Source organism: Hordeum vulgare, chromosome 2H, assembly GCF_904849725.1.
Source record: "Hordeum vulgare subsp. vulgare chromosome 2H, MorexV3_pseudomolecules_assembly, whole genome shotgun sequence".
NCBI lineage: Eukaryota > Viridiplantae > Streptophyta > Magnoliopsida > Poales > Poaceae > Hordeum > Hordeum vulgare.
The window spans coordinates 473,388,657-473,407,931 of record NC_058519.1 but is presented as its reverse complement, the minus strand read 5'-3'; positions in this window follow the sequence as shown (position 1 = coordinate 473,407,931).

Here is a 19,275-nt window from a genome sequence, read left to right as displayed (position 1 = left end):
TTTCCTTCACAAACAAGTGATGCCCAATAATGGTAGTTCTTTGAAATCGCTTTCCAGGTTATTTGTAAATTTCCAGACAATATTTCCACCATAGCAATTTCCAGTATGTAAGTATTTGTCTTGTGTAGTCCATCCACGCATTTATAATCCGGAGTCCTCCTAAATTTCTTCCAAGGAGTAGAAATCTTTTCGTTGCTTCCTCCAAAAATAAGTGATTGTCATAATAGACACTTTTTGAATTCCTTCTCATGCAAGGGTGGTACTCCCTCCGTTCCTAAATATAAGACATTTTAGAGATTGCATTATAAACTACATACGGATGTACATAGACATATTCTAGACTGTAGATTCACTCATTTTGCTCCTTATGTAGCTTTCTAATAAAATCTCTAAAAGGTCTTATATTTTAAAACGGAGGGAGTATTAGTTACCACAGGTTTCCTCCACTTCTTCTTTGTCAATTCTATTAAAAAATATTAAAATTTCCTTTCCAAGGTGCAGTCCACAATATTTTATCAAATCTTCCCTTGAAAAGTTTATAACATGATTAGCCATGGAATTGATCAATAAGCATGGCAAAGACTTTGATTTATATAAAAAATTCCACGTAACCGAATTAATTCAGGAACGTTAATATTGCTCCCTTAATCCTTGTGTATAAGCTACTCAATTTGCTTCTTCGGGTAGTAGTAGTCCAAGGCTTTGGCAGAAAAAAACAAAGTAATACTCTTTCCAAAAGCAGTATGCATAGATGCATCTTCAAATTTCAATAATCTTCAGACGAACGAACAAGTTCCGCAGGAGGTGGTTGGTTCCACGTGAGATCGACGCGGCATGGCGGAAGGACACCGGTTCCGTACGAGGTCGGCGAGGGGCAACGCATCCGACTTGAGGCGTGTGGAGATCCGTCGACGGACTTCGTTCCTGGGCTCGGTTCCGAAGCAAGGCGCGGGCAACGATGTCCACGTAATTAGAAGCTAACCTTATTGATTGTACGTAGCAATACTATACTTGATTTCCTCCAATCTGTAGCAAGCCGATGCTTCAGCGGCAGAGTTGTAGTTGTCCTGGATATAGATCAGCCCAATTCCGAGTTTGGAACAGAGTCGAGGCAGACGCAACAGGATGGTTGAGTTGGTCTGGGGCGCCGGTGTGGCTTTCCAGAGGTCGCGATAAGTACGGTGATTTGACGAGGCCGCGGATGAACATGGTGCAGCGGAAACCTACATCCAGCGGTTTGGTGCTTGCAATTTGCAAGATGCAACACAAGAGCACATAGGATCTGTAACAGCCGCAACCTTGACAAGGACGTGGGATGCCCTGGCAATCAGCGGAAAGTAGACTCGATCCATCACGCAGCGGAAGATTGCAGCGGATCATCGAAGCAGATACGAACGTAGCCTCTTGATACACTGCGACGAACGCACGTCACACTAGGACCGATTGAAGTGAAGAAGGCAACTTCGCCGAGGATAAGCAAGCCATGCGGGCGACAGAGATCAGCAGAGTACGCGGCGGCGAACCTAGCTCCGATGCCACTGTTAGAAATTTAGGGTCTGTGGTCTATCCCCTATTCCTCTGCGCTTATCCGTAAAAACCGCTCACAATCGCATCTATGAGGCTAGCGGGTTCGGATCTTCTTATACTGTTTTTCCAAAGAGTCCACCTCTTATACAAATATAAGATTCCTAATATTTTTCATTAGTTTCCGGGATAGAGTCCAGATCAAATTACCAATCACAATCATATTTGTCTGTTAACAAATTCTACCCGTTAAGTCCCTGGAGCACACGCTTGTGTGCAACGCGCCGTAATAGAGTGTAAATTCCTCTAATTACGTAGATCAACATTAGGGCTGTAATTTAACTATACGATCTAACTCCTTCTGATCATCAGTGTACCCGGGTAGTCTTTCTAATATAAATACTATATTGTATTCCATTGATGATCGACCAGCGTCCTTAAGTATATAACTTAAGTATGTTCCAACAAGTAATAATTCCATAATAATCATGTAAAGTAATTCCATGTATAAATACATGTATAATTTCATAATGAGGTTTTTTGAATATTAGCAATTCCTATTATTTAAATATAGTTGCAGGACACATAATTCCAACAGTTGGCACCCACTATATAAGATGCACTATTTCCAGATCTTATCCCAAACCCAACTCGGCACTTTTAGACCTGGCCTGGATCCCTCCCTTCTCCGACAATATATGCAACCTTAAAGAAAAGAGACCACTCACTAGTGGGGACGGGGCCTTTAGCCCCGGCCCGTAAGGGGCTTTAGTCCCGGTTCACCAACCGGGACTAAAGGGGCGGGACTAAAGGCCTAACCTTTCGTCCCGGCCCTCTTACAAGCCGGGACTAAAGGTGCTCCACGTGGGCGCCTCGTAGCGCCCCAGGGACAGGCCGTTTAGTCCCGGTTCGTTACACGGAGCGGGACTAAAGATTTTCAGATTTTGTTGTTTTCGGGTTTTTTTTTTGAATGAAATTATTTTTGGGTTTTAGGGTTTTAGGGTTTAGGTGCTCGGGAGATTAACGTGATGCCTCGTTTGGTGTTCGGGAATTAGTTTTCATATAATTTAAATAGAAATAATTATGCATTTATATATAAGATTAACTTATCTTACAAGCGGGCATATATATACAAATATATGGAGATCTGAATTATCGGGACTAGAGCCCGTCTATTCGATTACATGGACGAACATCAGTAATGGCCCTTAGCTACACTAAATTGTCCTTTGAGCTCTATAGCTTCCGTCCTCAGAAAGCCCGCAAGCTCCTCTGCAACAGCAATCGCGTGTTGCTCTGGTAGGACCTTCATCCTCATGGTCGTGTGCTATATGAGAAGAGGAGATGAATATGAATATCAATCATGATAACAAAGAATCACGGGTAAAAATAGAGGTGTGAATGTTCATTGCTTACGTCGAATCTGTGATCCTTGAGCTCAGAGGCAAACGTGCGAATGGTCTCGCAAACATAGTATCCGCATAGATGCGTTCCCCGTGGCTGCTGGTCGCACTTTACGAGAATAGAATATATATAATCAAAATAATAATCTAACATCATAAATGTATTGAAAATTAATAGAAGTATATCATACTACTACTTACCTGAGCCGCTCTAAAGGTCAACTTCTCAGGAAAGTTAGCGGGAGTCACGCACTTGAACCGCTTCCAAACCCTGCCCCACAAGGATAATGATTTGCTAAGTTTTTCAATAATTGATATATCAGAAAATCATCGAAAGAGACCGATAGAGCGCAAGAATGATTGAAATTACCCTTGGAGCATGTCCTGCAGGCTTTGGAACTGTTCCAAGGGTCTCGATAATGGGTCGAAGGCATCAACTCTTCCCTTATCAATTTGAACGTCCAACAGAATCCAATGGACGCTGCACATGTATATATATATATGTGTGTGTGTGTGTGTGTGTGTGTGTGTGTGTGTCAGTAACTTATCAATTACACTTATAAGTGAATGGACACAACAGAGTAAAGACCCTCACCTGAAGTTGTATGGAAACAGTATGTGGTCACAGCAATTTTGATCTATTAGAAAGCTTAGAAGGTTTTCCTCCGTCTCCTTGGGTTTATCAGTTAGCGTCGCTATATGTATTTTATCTGGGTCAATAAACCCAATATTTAGGATGCTCTTACTTTTACAATCCAGAATCTTCATTCTGCATAATAGAGTACAAGTTATATATAGACAATGAATTGAAATAGCTAAACAAGTTATATGTAGACAACGAATTGAAAAACTTACAGACAATAGCAACTCATAAGCGATTTGTCGAGGGCGTCGCCATTGTACATCTGGAAGAGTTCATCAAAGTCGATATGGATTTCTTCGGAGCGGCCGTAGTACTCCCGTGGGACACTCAGCACGATCATCGTTCTCCCATTCTTTGCTTCACTTAAGTACCATTTATGCAAGTAACGCATATTTGTTGGGAGATCATCTTTGCTGACCATCACCGGCTTCTCCATTAGTGGAGCTATCACCTTCTCCGTCATTGGACCTATCTCCTGCCCCATCGGCTTCATCTTCGTGTCGCTCGACCTCCATTCCAACGTCGGGGTTTAGATATGACGACGGAGATTCAACTGGTTCAACGTCGGGGCCGTCTTTGATTATATCTTCGAGAAGTTCTTCCTCTTCGAGGTTCCTGATATGTGGATCCATAGTTCTGCAAAAAACGGATTCTCTTAACCTTTGTACCAAAAAAGAATTATTCTATCAGGAACTCCGTTCCAAAACAACTTTAGTCCCGGGTCGTGGCTCTACCCGGGACTCCTAGATTTCTGCATAGTATTCAAAGTAGGAGTACTTTTCCAATTTGAGCATTCAATAAGCAAAACCAAATCGTAAAATAAAGTAGTATTCAAATTAGCATGCATTCAATTATAAGCAAATACATCATCTCTTTTGTCCGTACATCGTCGAATATTATCACTAATACTCCTCGAATACTATCATACATATAGCATCACTGATACATCTAGAACCGTAGCGCCCGACGGGTATCGGCGCGGGCGGTGGACACCCAAAGAGAAGGAACCATCACAGGATCATAGCTCCAGTGAGATCCCCGAAGAACCTGCCAGGTATGCTCGAACCTGCCCTCCAACGCAACCATGTAGTGACGGACGTGCTCATCCGCCTCGCTGACACGGTGACGTACCACCTCCGCGGTGTCCGGAAGCCTCGGCACCCTCACTGGCCCACGCGACCGCCACCAAACAAGGATCGGGTCAACGACGGGCTGGATCCTCACCAACCTACGCCCCCCGAAAGGTAGCACCTCCCAATACCAGCCGGGCGGAGCCCAGTCCCGGACAGGGCCCCTCTGATCAAGCAGGTGTCCTCCGCCGAGTCGACGACGAGGATGCGGGATAGGCATCATAAAATGAACTAAAAAATAAACTAGTTCTATTAATTTTCTTGCTAAAAATAAACTATTAACACTTAAGCATATACAATAACAAAATTAAACTATTAACACTTAAGCATATACAATAGCAAAATTAAGCAATAATCTAAGAAACACTATTAACACTTAAGCATATACACTATACAATAGCAAAATTAAGCATATACCACTACTGGAATTCAGAAATTTGCCGTCTGGCTTTCCTTTGCCGTCTGCTGACACATGGCAAAGAGCTTCTTTGCCGTCAGCTGGCACAAAGCAGACGGCAAAGACAACACCTAAGGCAAAAGTTTTCTTTGCCGTCGGCCAGCGGACGGCAGAGGAACCACAGGCGGACGGCAAAGGGGGAGCCACCCTAGCGGCCGGAGGCCTCCCCACCCCACCCGCCCCTTTGCCGTCTGCCACCCAACCTTTGCAGATGGCAAAGGGGGCTCCCTCTCTAACGGCGCGTAGCCCCCCACCCCCTCCCCTAACGGCTCTCGTGCCCACTGCCCGCTCTCTCTCTCTCGCCCTGCCATCTCTCTCTCGCGTGCCCACCTCCCGCCGCCGCCGTCGGAGCCGTCCCGCCCCTGCCGCGCGCCCCCTGCCACCCCCCGGCGCACGCCCCTACCCCCCTGTCGCGCGCCCCCTACCGCGCGGCACTGCCTCCCCCTGCCGCTGCCCCTGCCCCCGTGCCGTCGTCCACCGCCGCCGTCGCCGCCCCTGCCGTCGTCCACCGTCGCCGCCACCCCCTGCCGTCGTCCACCGCCGCCCACACCACCCCGCCGGTGAGTTCTTCTTCTTTTTCTTTTTTCATAAGTTAATTACTTTAGTTACTTTATTAGGTTAGTTTTTTTATTATATATATGGTAATTTAGTTAGTTTATTTGGTTAGATTATTAGGCCAATTAGGTTAGTTAGTTAGGTTAGAAGAAAAAAGAGGAAAAGTAGAAGGAAAAAAATGAAAAAGAAAAAAGGAAAAGAAGAAAATAATTAGAAGAAGAACGAAAAGAAGAAGGAGAAGAAGAAGAAGAAGAAGACGACGAGGAGGAGAAAAAAAAAAAGAAGAAGAAGAAGAAGAAGAAGAAGAAGAAGAAGAAGAAGAAGAAGAGGAATAGGAGGAGGAGGAGGAGGAGAAAGAAGAAGAACAAGAACAAGAAGAACAAGAAGAAGAAAAACTCACCGGCCGTCTCCCTCTCCCTCTCACTCTCATCCGTCTCCTCCTTACTCTGAGCCGCTCGACCCCCGCCCGCCGGCCACCTCCCCTCCCGTCGTCCGCCTCCTCCCCTCCCGCGGCACCCCTCCTCCCCGCCCGCCGAACACCTCCCCTCCCGCGCCCTCCTCCCCGCGCCCGCCAGCGGCACCCCTCCTCCCCGCCCATCGGCCGCCTCCCCTCCCGCCCGCGGCACCCCTCCTCCCCACCCGCCGGCCGCCTGCCCTCCCGCCCGCGGCACCCCTCCTCCCCACCCGCCGGCCGCCTGCCCTCCCGCCCGCAGCACCCCTCCTCCCCGGCCGCCGGCCGCCTGCCCTCCCGCCCGCGGCACCCCTCCTACCCTCCCGCCGGCCACCTTCCGCGCGCCCCCTGCCCCCTTGCCGTCGTCCACCACCGCCGCCGCCCCCTGCCGTCGTCCACCACGGTGAGTTGAGTTCTTATTCTTTTTCTTTTTAAAAAAGTTAATTACTTTAGTTAGTTTATTAGGTTAGTTTTTTATTATATATAGGGTAATTTAGTTAGTTTATTTGGTTAGATTATTAGGCTAATTAGGTTAGTTAGTTAGGTTAGAAGAAAAAAAGAGGAAAAGCAGAAGGAAAAAATGAAAAAGGAAAAGGAAAAGAAGAAAATAATTAGAAGAAGAAAGAAAAGAAGAAGAAGAAGAAGAAGAAGAAGAAGAAGAAGAAGAAGAAGAAGAAGAAGAAGAAGAAGAACAGGAGGAGGAGGAGGAGAAAAAAGAAGAAGAAGAAGAAGAAGAAGAAGAAGAGGAGGAGGAGGAAGAGGAGGAGAAAGAAGAAGAAGAAGAACAAGAACAAGAACAAGAACAAGAACAAGAAAAAGAATAGGAGGAGAAAAAGAGGAGGGGGAGTAGGAGGAGAAAGAAGAAGAAGAAGAAGAAGAAGAAGAAGAAGAAGAAGAAGAAAAGAAGAAGAAGAAGAAGAAAAAGAGGAGAGAGGAGAAGAAGAAAGAAGAGGAAAATGGAACCCTCGCACCCCGACACTGACCCTCGACCCCCGACCCGTGACGCCCGATGCCACTGACCCCCGACCATCGACCCCCGACGCCACTGACCCCCGACCCCCGACCCCCGACGCCACTGACCCCCGACGCCACTAACCCTCGACCCTCGACCCAGACCCTCGGCCCACGACTCCCGACCCCCGACGCTCGACGCCACCAACCCCTGACCCCCGACGCCACTGACACCCGACGTCACTGACCCTGGACCCCCGACGCCACTGACCCCCCACAACCGACGCCACTAACCCCCCGACCCCGATGCCACCGACACCCGACACCACCGACCCTCAACGGCACTGACTCCCGAGGCCACTAAGCCCCGACACCTCTTCTGCCTTCTTTTCAATGAGAAGGTGCTTTTCGGCCTTCTAGAGGCCCACCAGGTCATAGTTTTGTAAATTATGAGTTAGGTCACATATTTTCCGATTATGTTAATTATAAAAACATCGTATTGGTGTTGATCGTGTGAATTTCAATGTGCAGTTGTTCGACGACCTCCACGTGCGTTGGACGAGCTCCGCCCTTGCGTTTGTTGGTGAGCACAAATGACTTCTCCTCCTACCCCTTAATTTGCTCTGTCCCGGTCTTCGTGCCGATGAAACTTGCTAGCTATAGGTTTCTTCAATCATGAGTATGCGTGACCAGTATGCGTCTCCCGTTCGAAAGGGCGACATCTATAAATATGCATTTCTTTGCATATTTATAACCGCCATCCTTTCAAATTGTCCAACATTATCCAAGGACAACCCGAGTATGTGTAGACGAGAGGAGAAGAAAGAGGAAAAATGAAAGGAAGGAAGAAGAAGAAGAGGAGAAGAAGGAGAAGGAGAGGGAGGAGGATAAGAAGGAGGAGAAGGAGGAGAAGAAGGAGAAGGAGCTCCTCCTTCTCCTTCTTCCTCCTTCTTCCTCCTTCTCCTTCTCCTTCTTCTTTTCTTCTTTTTCTCCTCTTCCATCTCCTTCTCCTCCTCCTCCTCCTCCTCCTTCTTTTACTTCTTCTTCTCTTTCTCTTATTCTACGTAGCTTAATTAGACTCATCCAACAAAGCCTAAATTGGCTAATTATCCATCTAAATGACATAATTAGCTTAGTTAGCTCCTAAATGGTCTATTTAATAAAAAATGACCTATACTTAGCTAATTATCCTCGAAATGACATAATTAGCTCCAAAAAGGCATTCTTAGCCAATTTAGCCCAAAGAAGGAGACGAGAGGAGAAGAAAGAGGAAAAATGAAAGGAAGGAAGAAGAAGAAGAGGAGAAGAAGAAGAAGGAGAGGGAGGAGGATAAGAAGGAGGACAAGAAGGAGAAGGAGCTCCTCCTTCTCCTTCTTCCTCCTTCTTCCTCCTTCTCCTTCTCCTTCTTCTTTTCTTCTTCTTCTCCTCTTCCGTCTCCTTCTCCTCCTCCTCCTCCTCCTCCTCCGCCTTCTTTTACTTCTTCTTCTCTTTCTCTTATTCTACGTAGCTTAATTAGACTCATCCAACAAAGCCTAAATTGGCTAATTATCCATCTAAATGACATAATTAGCTTAGTTAGCTCCTAAATGGTCTATTTAATAAAAAATGACCTATACTTAGCTAATTATCCTCGAAATGACATAATTAGCTCCAAAAAGGCATTCTTAGCCAATTTAGCCCGAAGAAGGAGACGAGAGGAGAAGAAAGAGGAAAATGAAAGGAAGGAAGAAGAAGAAGAAGAGGAGAAGAAGGAGAAGGAGCTCCTCCTTCTCCTTCTTCCTCCTTATGCTTCTTCTTTTCTTCTTCTTCTCCTCTTCCGTCTCCTTCTCCTCCTCCTCCTCCTCCTTATTTTACTTCTTCTTCGCTTTCTCTTATTCTACGTAGCTTAATTAGACTCATCCAACAAAGCCTAAATTGGCTAATTATCCATCTAAATGACATAATTAGCTTAGTTAGCTCCTAAATGGTCTATTTAATAAAAAATGACCTATACTTAGCTAATTATCCTCGAAATGACATAATTAGCTCCAAAAAGGCATTCTTAGCCAATTTAGCCCGAAGAAGGAGACGAGAGGAGAAGAAAGAGGAAAAATGAAAGGAAGGAAGAAGAAGAAGAGGAGAAGAAGAAGAAGGAGAGGGAGGAGGATAAGAAGAAGGAGGACAAGAAGGAGAAGGAGCTCCTCCTTCTCCTTCTTCCTCCTTCTCCTTCTCCTTCTTCTTTTCTTCTTCTTCTCCTCTTCCGTCTCCTTCTCCTCCTCCTCCTCCTCCTCCTCCTCCGCCTTCTTTTACTTCTTCTTCTCTTTCTCTTATTCTACGTAGCTTAATTAGACTCATCCAACAAAGCCTAAATTGGCTAATTATCCTACGAAATGACATAATTATCTTAGTTAGCTCCAAAATGATCTATTTAATAAAAAATGACCTACAGTTAGCTAAGTTCTCTCCTAAATGACATAATAAGGCTTTCGTAGCTGCAAGATGACCTATTCCCCCTAACATAGGTATTAAATGGCCTATAATTAGCCTAGCTAGATCAAAAATGGCTTAATAAGCATAGTTTGCTCTGGAATGACCTATTTTACCCAAGTTAGCTCTGAAACGACCTATAGTTAGCTAGGGTTCCACCTAAATGACATAATTAGCTTAGTTAGCTCCTAAATGGTCTATACTTAGCTAATTTCTCTCCGAAATAACCTATATATACACTACTTCATCTACTATTATTCTTCTAACTTTCTTATTTATCATTTTGCAGATTACCTTCACTTCACGGGAAGCTTGGCAAATATTGATGGAATGCTTGAAGATGATTTCTTGTAACATGGGTTGTATTGAAACTATTGTAGTATATGAATATATGAAACTTTGTATGCACGTGGATGAAACTGGTGTAATATATGAAACTTCGTATGCACGTGGATGCCACTTGATAGCTGGATATAAGAGGTTATCTTAATATGGTTATGAGTACGGAAAGAAATTTATTTATGTCAAATATATATATATCCTGATTATTGTTAGAAATGCTGGATATAACAAAAAATAAATAAAAAAGGGGTTGGTTCCCCTCTTTGCCGTCTGCCCCCACATGGCAAAGGAGGGGAGGCAGACAGCAAAGTGGGGAATCTGCCCCCTCTCTCTCCCCTCTTTGCCGTCTGCCCCCACATGGCAAAGGGGGGGAGGCAGACGGCAAAGGGGGGAATCTGCCCCTCTCTCTCCCCTCTTTGCCGTCTGCCCCCACATGGCAAAGGGGTGGAGGCAGACGGCAAAGGGCGGAATCTGCCCCCTCTCTCTCCCCTCTTTGCCGTCTGCCCACGCACGACAAAGGAGGGGAGGCAGACGGCAAAGGCAGACGGCCTGCCGTTAACACTTAACGGGGAAGTTGCACACTTTGCCGTCCCAGCTAATTTGCCGTCAGCCCACTCATGGCAAAGATTCTTTGCCGTCCGCTTTGGGAAAGCTGACGGCAAAGAACCTCTTCACCGGATTTTTTTTACCGTCTACTTTGCCGTCTGCTGACCGACGGCAAAGCCTTTGCCGTTCGTGGTTGCACCCTTTGTCGTCAGCTTTGGCGGACGGCAAATTTATGAATTTCAGTAGTGTACACTATACAATAGCAAAATTAAATGACACTATACAATATGTCTCCTCTTCTTCTACTTCTTCTTCTACTTCTACTTCTCCTCTTCTTGTAGTACTTCTCTTCTTCTACTTCTCCTCTCCTCCTCTTCTAATTTTTTCTCTTCTTCTACTTCTCCTCTTCTTCTATTTTTCCTCTTCTTCTCCTCTCCTCCTCTTCTTATTCTCCTTTTTCTTCTTTTCTTCTCCTCCTCTTCTTATTTTCATTTTTCCTAATCTTATTTTCTTATTTTTGTTCATATTTCTTCTTCTTGTAACCCTAACCTAATTCTAAATATTACTAACCCTAATAATCTAGCACAAACCTAATAACAATAGGAATTAAATGACAAAAAAATCTTTTTCATTTTCTTCTTTTCTTCTCCTTTTTCTTCCTTTCTTCTCCTTTTTCTTCCTTTCTTCTCCTTTTTCTTCTTTTCTTCTCCTTTTTCTTCTTTTCTTCTTCTATTTTTCCTCTTCTTCTCCTCTCCTCCTCTTCTTTTCTTCTCCTTTTCTTCTCCTTTTTCTTCTTTTCTTCTCCTTTTTCTTCTTTTCTTCTACTGGCCGGAGTGTTGGGGAGGAGGGGGCGGGGGGCTTACCGGCCGGAGGTGTCGACGGCGCGCGGCGAGGAGGAGGGCGGCGCGCGGCGAGGAGGATGGCGGCGGCGAGGAGGACGACGGCGACGGCGAGGAGGACGGCAGGTGGCGGCGAGCGGGATGTCGGGCAGCCTGACGGCGTCGTCGAGTTCGTCGCTATGCCGCGCCGGGCAGGAGAACGAGAGGAAGAAGAAGAGAAATGGACGATTTGGGTTGAAATTTTTCGAAGTCCCGCTTATATAGGTGGATCTTTAGTTCCGGTGCGTGGCTCGAACCGGGACTAAAGACCTCCTTTAATCCCAGGTGGAGCCACGGCCCGGGACTAACGCCCCTCGTTTCCCGCCTCCTCGCGTGCTGAAAAGGGGTCTTTAGTCCCGGGGTGTGGCTCCAACCGGGACTAAAGGGGGTCTGTAGTGCCGGGGCGTGGCTCCACCCGGGACTAAAGCCCCTCCTCGGTTGCACGATAAGTTTAGTCCCACCTCGCCCAGCGAGGGGGACTAACACTTGTTTATAAGCCCCGTCGCAGCTTCTCCGTCGAGCTCCTCTCTAAAGCAGGCTAACGGGCCTAAATTCACTCAAAATTGAAACTATATCAGAAATTATAGAGAAAATTCAATCTAAATTCAAATGAAAATTTAGATTGAATTTTCTCTATGATTTCGAATATAGTTTCAATTTTTTTCTATTTTCATAATTAATAATTTTGACTATCCAAACTATTATCTATTTTGTTATTTTCAATTAAAACTATGTTTATTAAAAATTCTTTTTCCATATTTGAGAATTTGACAAAACTATGATAATGAAAAGTGTTTGAAATTGAATAAATAATGCAAAACTATTTTTTATTTTCATAATTAATAATTTTGACTATCCAAACTATTATCTATTTTGTTATTTTCAATTAAAGACTATGTTTATTAAAAATTCTTTTTGCATATTTGAGAATTTGACAAAACTATGATAATGAAAAGTGTTTGAAATTGAATAAATAATGCAAAACTATTTTTTATTTTCATAATTAATAATTTTGACTATCCAAACTATTATCTATTTTGTTATTTTCAATTAAAGACTATGTTTATTAAAAATTCTTTTTGCATATTTGAGAATTTGACAAAACTATGATAATGAAAAGTGTTTGAAATTGAATAAATAATGCAAAACTATTTTTTATTTTCATAATTAATAATTTTGACTATCCAAACTATTATCTATTTTGTTATTTTCAATTAAATACTATGTTTATTAAAAATTCTTTTTGCATATTTGAGAATTTGACAAAACTATGATAATGAAAAGTGTTTGAAATTGAATAAATAATGCAAAACTATTTTTTATTTTCATAATTAATAATTTTGACTATCCAAACTATTATATATTTTGTTATTTTCAATTAAATACTATGCTTATTAAAAATTCTTTTTGCATATTTGAGAATTTGACAAAACTATGATAATGAAAAGTGTTTGAAATTGAATAAATAATGCAATACTATTTTTTATTTTCATAATTAATAATTTTGACTCTCCAAACTATTATCTATTTTGTTATTTTCAATTAAAAACTATGTTTATTAAAAATTCTTTTTGCATATTTGAGAATTTGACAAAACTATGATAATGAAAAGTGTTTGAAATTGAATAAATAATGCAAAACTATTTTCTATTTTCATAATTAATAATTTTGACTATCCAAACTATTATCTATTTTGTTATTTTCAATTAAAAACTATGTTTATTAAAAATTCTTTTTGCATATTTGAGAATTGACAAAACTATGATAATGAAAAGTGTTTGAAATTGAATAAATAATGCAAAACTATTTTTTATTTTCATAATTAATAATTTTGCCTATCCAAACTCTTATCTATTTTGTTATTTTCAATTAAATACTATGTTTATTAAAAATTCTTTTTGCATATTTGAGAATTTGACAAAACTATGATAATGAAAAGTGTTTGAAATTGAATAAATAATGCAAAACTATTTTTTATTTTCATAATTAATAATTTTGACTATCCAAACTATTATCTATTTTGTTATTTTCAATTATATACTATGTTTATTAAAAATTCTTTTTGCATATTTGAGAATTTGACAAAACTATGATAATGAAAAGTGTTTGAAATTGAATAAATAATGCAAAACTATTTTCTATTTTCATAATTAATAATTTTGACTATCCAAACTATTATCTATTTTGTTATTTTCAATTAAATACTATGTTTATTAAAAATTCTTTTTGCATATTTGAGAATTTGACAAAACTACGATAATGAAAAGTGTTTCAAATTGAATAAATAATGCAAAACTATTTTCTATTTTCATAATTAATAATTTTCACTATCCAAACTATTATCTATTTTGTTATTTTCAATTAAAAACTATGTTTATTAAAAATTCTTTTTGCATATTTGAGAATTTGACAAAACTATGATAATGAAAAGTGTTTGAAATTGAATAAATAATGCAAAACTATTTTCTATTTTCATAATTAATAATTTTGACTATCCAAACTATTATCTATTTTGTTATTTTCAATTAAAAACTATGTTTATTAAAAATTCTTTTTGCATATTTGAGAATTTGATAAAACTATGATAATGAAAAGTGTTTGAAATTGAATAAATAATGCAAAACTATTTTTTATTTTCATAATTAATAATTTTGACTATCCAAACTCTTATCTATTTTGTTATTTTCAATTAAATACTATGTTTATTAAAAATTCGTTTTGCATATTTGAGAATTTGACAAAACTATGATAATGAAATGTGTTTGAAATTGAATAAATAATGCAAAACTATTTTTTAGTTTCATAATTAATAATTTTGACTATCCAAACTATTATCTATTTTGTTATTTTCAATTATATACTATGTTTATTAAAAATTCTTTTTGCATATTTGAGAATTTGACAAAACTATGATAATGAAAAGTGTTTGAAATTGAATAAATAATGCAAAACTATTTTCTATTTTCATAGTTAATAATTTTGACTATCCAAACTATTATCTATTTTGTTATTTTCAATTAAAAACTATGTTTATTAAAAATTCTTTTTGCATATTTGAGAATTTGACAAAACTATGATAATGAAAAGTGTTTGAAATTGAACTACTACTACTTCCCCTAGTGCATAACCAATATCTAGCACAAACTATGATAGTGAAAAGTGTTTGCATATTTGAGAAACCTGATTTTTCAACCGTCGATGATGGTCGCTACTCCTACTTCCCCTAGTGCATAACCAATATCTAGCACAAGGAGAAGAAGGAGAAGCGACCCCCACAACAAAAGTGGTTTCGCGGCACGCCACGTGGTTCCGCTGCACGCTACGTGGTTCCGCTCCACGCCATGTGGGACTAATGGTCTTTCATTTTTAAATGACTGTTTTAATCAAAAACAGATCTGTTACAAAAGGGATTTCATTTTTTGAACTTATTTGAACTGAAGACTTTTTGTATATATATGTGGTCGAAATGCATGATACCATGAAGTTAGAAAGGGCTAAACCATTCAAAAGTAGCAAATGAAGTTAGAAAGGGCTAAACCATTCAAATTTGGAAACTATAATGGCACAAACAGAAACTAGACATATATAAATTGGTCCAAGAAGTACATGATACTAGTCCAAACAGTACATAATAATAGCTACCATAGATATATATACAAGTGTTCGACGTTGAGAACACTACTCGTCTGAATCGTCTGAATCAGAATGTCCACCTTCCTCGAGGTGACGCTGGCCATAGTTGACGACTCGAATCTTGCGGTACAACTCGTATGAAACGTATCCATCTTTTGCTGCATACTCAATGTTGATACGATCAAGTGGGCCCTTCTCCCAAAGTTTGTGCTGAGACTTTGGGAAACTGGTCTTCATATCACCATATTCCTCGTCGATCAAGGCAACTGCCATATGAGCCATCGAAGTCCTGTCATGTCGAAGCCTGAATACCGTTTGGAGATCAACGAGGCAACCAGCTGGTATCTCAATACTGAAGTTGTGCCTCATCTTCATCTTGTCGTTCCTTATGTCAACGCTAGCAAAAGTGATGCCGCTGCGAAGGAAGTCCATGAGTTCTGGACAGTGCTTGTCACTCCTGCAACAGAAACAAATTAAAATGGAACAAATGTTACATACTGCTGCAATAAGGAAACATGTTTCACTACAACTAAAGAGAAAATTATCTTTAGGATTCAAATAGAACATATGCAATGGAACCTAGAGAGATCACTATAGCTATCCAATGGAACCTAGACAGATCACTAGCTATATGCAATTTTCATGACTATGACATATCATATTGTTATCCAATGGAACCTAGAGAGACCACTAGCTCTATGCAATTTTCATAACCTTGGATCAAAGAACACCGAATAAAATTGTATCACTACAACTATGATTTCAATGGAACATATTGAACCAATCAGATTTTTGAGATTGTGGAACACTATTCCAATCAGATTGTGTTCCCTTCAACTAATCAAAATTGTTTCACTACAACTATTTGAAGCGAACCAACTATGATTCCAATGGAACATATTAAACACTAGTTGATTCTAATACGATTTTTCAGATTATGGAACACTATTCTAATCAGATTGTGTTCCCCTTCAACTAATCGAAATTGTTTCACTACAACTATTTGAAGGGAACCAACTATGATTCCAATGGAACAAATTAAACACTAGTTGATTCTAATACGATTTTTCAGATTATGGAACACTATTCCAATTAGATTGTGTTCCCCTTCAACTAATCAAAATTGTTTCACTAACACTATTTGAAGGGAACCAACTATGATTGAAACAAATAAACTTACAATGTCATTATCTTGGATCAAAGAAAGCCTCAAAACTTACCTCGCCCATTGGAAGATCAAGACATGGCATGCGAAGCATAGTTGGATGACGGCAACACCGCGTTGATCGGCCGTGTACTCCAGATCAAGCCCCAAGAACTTCTCATGCTCCATTGCGTCGTCAAACCATTTTTCCTTCAACTGTTCAAGAAAAAATGGCACCTCCCTGCTCTCGTTCGTGTACACGACATCGAGCTTGGTCATGCCATGTGCGAGCACCTTAAGAAATTTAGTTGGCCTGGTGGAAGAAGAGAAGGGAAGAAGAGAGGAGAAGAACAAAGAGGGGGAGCGAGAGAGAAGAAGAAACTGAGAAATGGCGACTGTACGCTTCGGTTCGTGCTTTTCATCGCCCGAAACGACGCGGGATGCAAACCGTTTGGGTCTTTAGTCCCGGGTTGAGCCACCAACCGGGACTAAAGAGGTATACCAACGGTTGCCACCACTACGGCAGGCCACGTGTTAGTCATTTAGTCCCGGGTTGAGCTACCAACCGGGACTAAAGGGGGATACGAATGGTTGCCACCACCACTGCCCGCCGCGTAGCCCTTTAGTCCCGGTTTGCGACACGAACCGGGACTAAAGGCTCCTTACGGGCCGGGACTAAAGCCTCAAGGGAGGCATTGAGAATTGGGTCGACATGGCCGGGCCTTTAGTCTCGGCCCAGAGGCAGGCCAGGACTAAATGGTCCCGGCCAAAGGCCCGTTTTCCACTAGTGACTCTCAGAACGATCCTTCGAAAGCCCCACAACAAGCTATCCCAGAAGAAATTGTATAACTTGACCAAAGTATTCACTTCCAGACATAGGTTACATTGTGTGTCTACCATTTCATTATATTGAAGGCCTAGGGTTTCAAGTGTCCTATTAGGACACTTATCTAGACACAGTGCAACTCAGAGTCCAACTATAACCTACTTTATAAAAGATATTGTGAATATCGTTCTGTTTTATAAATAAATCAACAACCGTGTTCATACACCAAGTACGGGATCACCGAGATAAACAAATCTCTTGGGCCAACAACACAGGCACACCAAAATAAAGCACAAACAAAAGGAAGAAAAATGCGGCCACATCATTAGGAGATCCGCATTGAAAATAGGTGTCCAGCGATGACATGAAGCGCATCCAACATCTACCCTACGCGATCACAGTCCCGGATGCCAATGTTGCAAGAACTGAAGGAGTCACAGGCTTGTCTCCTGGTCTAGATTGCTCTCGACTAAAGGAATCTTGCAAGGTCCGTAGCCTCCCAACCGAGCCAGAGTGCCTCCCGGAAAAAACTCCTAAGCACACGAGCTGCCATGCGAGAGAAGAGGATGTGGCTTCCTGTCTTAGGGACAACACAAAGGGGGCATAGCCCATTACCTGAGCCATTTCTCATGAGCACCTCCATCCCTCATGGGAGGCAATCCCTCAACAATTGTGAGACAAAAATCTTGTTCTTCAAGGACGAGGGCGCCTTCGACAAGAACACAATCCACGCAATCGTCGGCCTATGAAACAATGCGCGGTAGATCGTGGGTAGGGAAAAGTCTCCTAAGGGAGTGACCTCCAAGAAGAGGTGTTCGAATAGTTCACAAGCATCGGCATAAGGGCCTCCTTCATAGTAGCCCACTCCAACATCTCCGCTAGCCCAAAATAGCGATGGAACAAGGTGTTCTGGTGTTCATTTTTGGCCATCATAGAGACCAATTGGAGCGGATCCACACAAATGGCAAACAGCTTAGAAAACCCCGAATATAACGGGGCTCCAGCAAGCTACCGGTCCATCCAGACTATGGCACCCTCACCATTGTCGAAGAGAAGGACAACCCTAAGCGAATCTCATGTTTGATCTTCTGGATGAACTTCAAAAACTGGGAGCCCTCCGCGCTTGAGAACGCGAGTAGCGGCAAGGCCCAAAATCCCAAAGTGAAGTGGAAGAAGTACAACATCCTATCATGTTACTTTGCTTGACGATCATTCTTAATCAAATGTGGAGAAAGTACTCATAGTTGTCAGTATGCCACCAAAATACAATTGTGTTATCTAGCAATGTCACTAGAATGACGGATGAGATGGAAATAGAGAGGGAAAAGGTTTTATTTTCTCTTAGTTAATACTCACTCCGTCCGGAAATATTTTTCATAGAAATGGATGTATCTAGATGTATTTTAGTTTTAGACATCCATTTTAATACATTTATGCGACGAGTGATTCCGGACGGAGGGAGTAGTATATGATCTATTGCTAAAGAAGATATGACCGTATCTTTCCTTTAGTCGCATACACTAGTGGAAAACGGGCCTTTGGCCGGGACCCTTTAGTCCCGGCCTGCCTCTGGGCAAGGACTAAAGGCCCGGCCACGTCGCCCCAATTCTCAATGCCTCCCTCGAGGCTTTAGTCCCGGCCCGTAAGGAGCCTTTAGTCCCAGTTCGTGTCCCAAACCGGGACTAAAGGGCTACGCGGCCGGCAGTGGTGGTGGCAACCGTTCGTATCCCCCTTTAGTCCCGGTTGGTGGCTCAACTCGGGACTAAAGGCCTAACACGTGGCCTGCCGTAGTGGTGGCAACCGTTGGTATACCTCTTTAGTCCCGGTTGGTAGCTCAACCCGGGACTAAAGGCCGAAACGGTTTGCATCCCGCGTCGTTTCAGGCGATGAAAAGCACGAACCGAAGCACAGTCGCCATTTCTCTGTTTCTTCTTCTCTCTCGCTCTGCCTCTCTGTTCTTCTCCTCTCTTCTTCCTTCTCTTCTTCCACCATGCCAACTTGCTTTCACAAGGTGCTCGCACATGGCACGACCATGCTCGATGTCGTGTACACGAACGAGAGCAGGGAGGTGCCGTTTTTTTCTTGAACAGTTGAAGGAAAAATGGCTTCACGCCGCAATGGATCATGAGAAGTTCTTGGGGCTTGATCTGGAGTACATGGCCGATCAACGCGGTGTTGCCGTCATCCAACTATGCTTCGCACGCCATGTCTTGATCTTCCAATGGGCGAGGTAAGTTTTGAGGCTTTCTTTGATCCAAGATAATGACATTGTAAGTTTATTTGTGTCAATCATAGTTGGTTCCCTTCAAATAGTTGTAGTGAAACA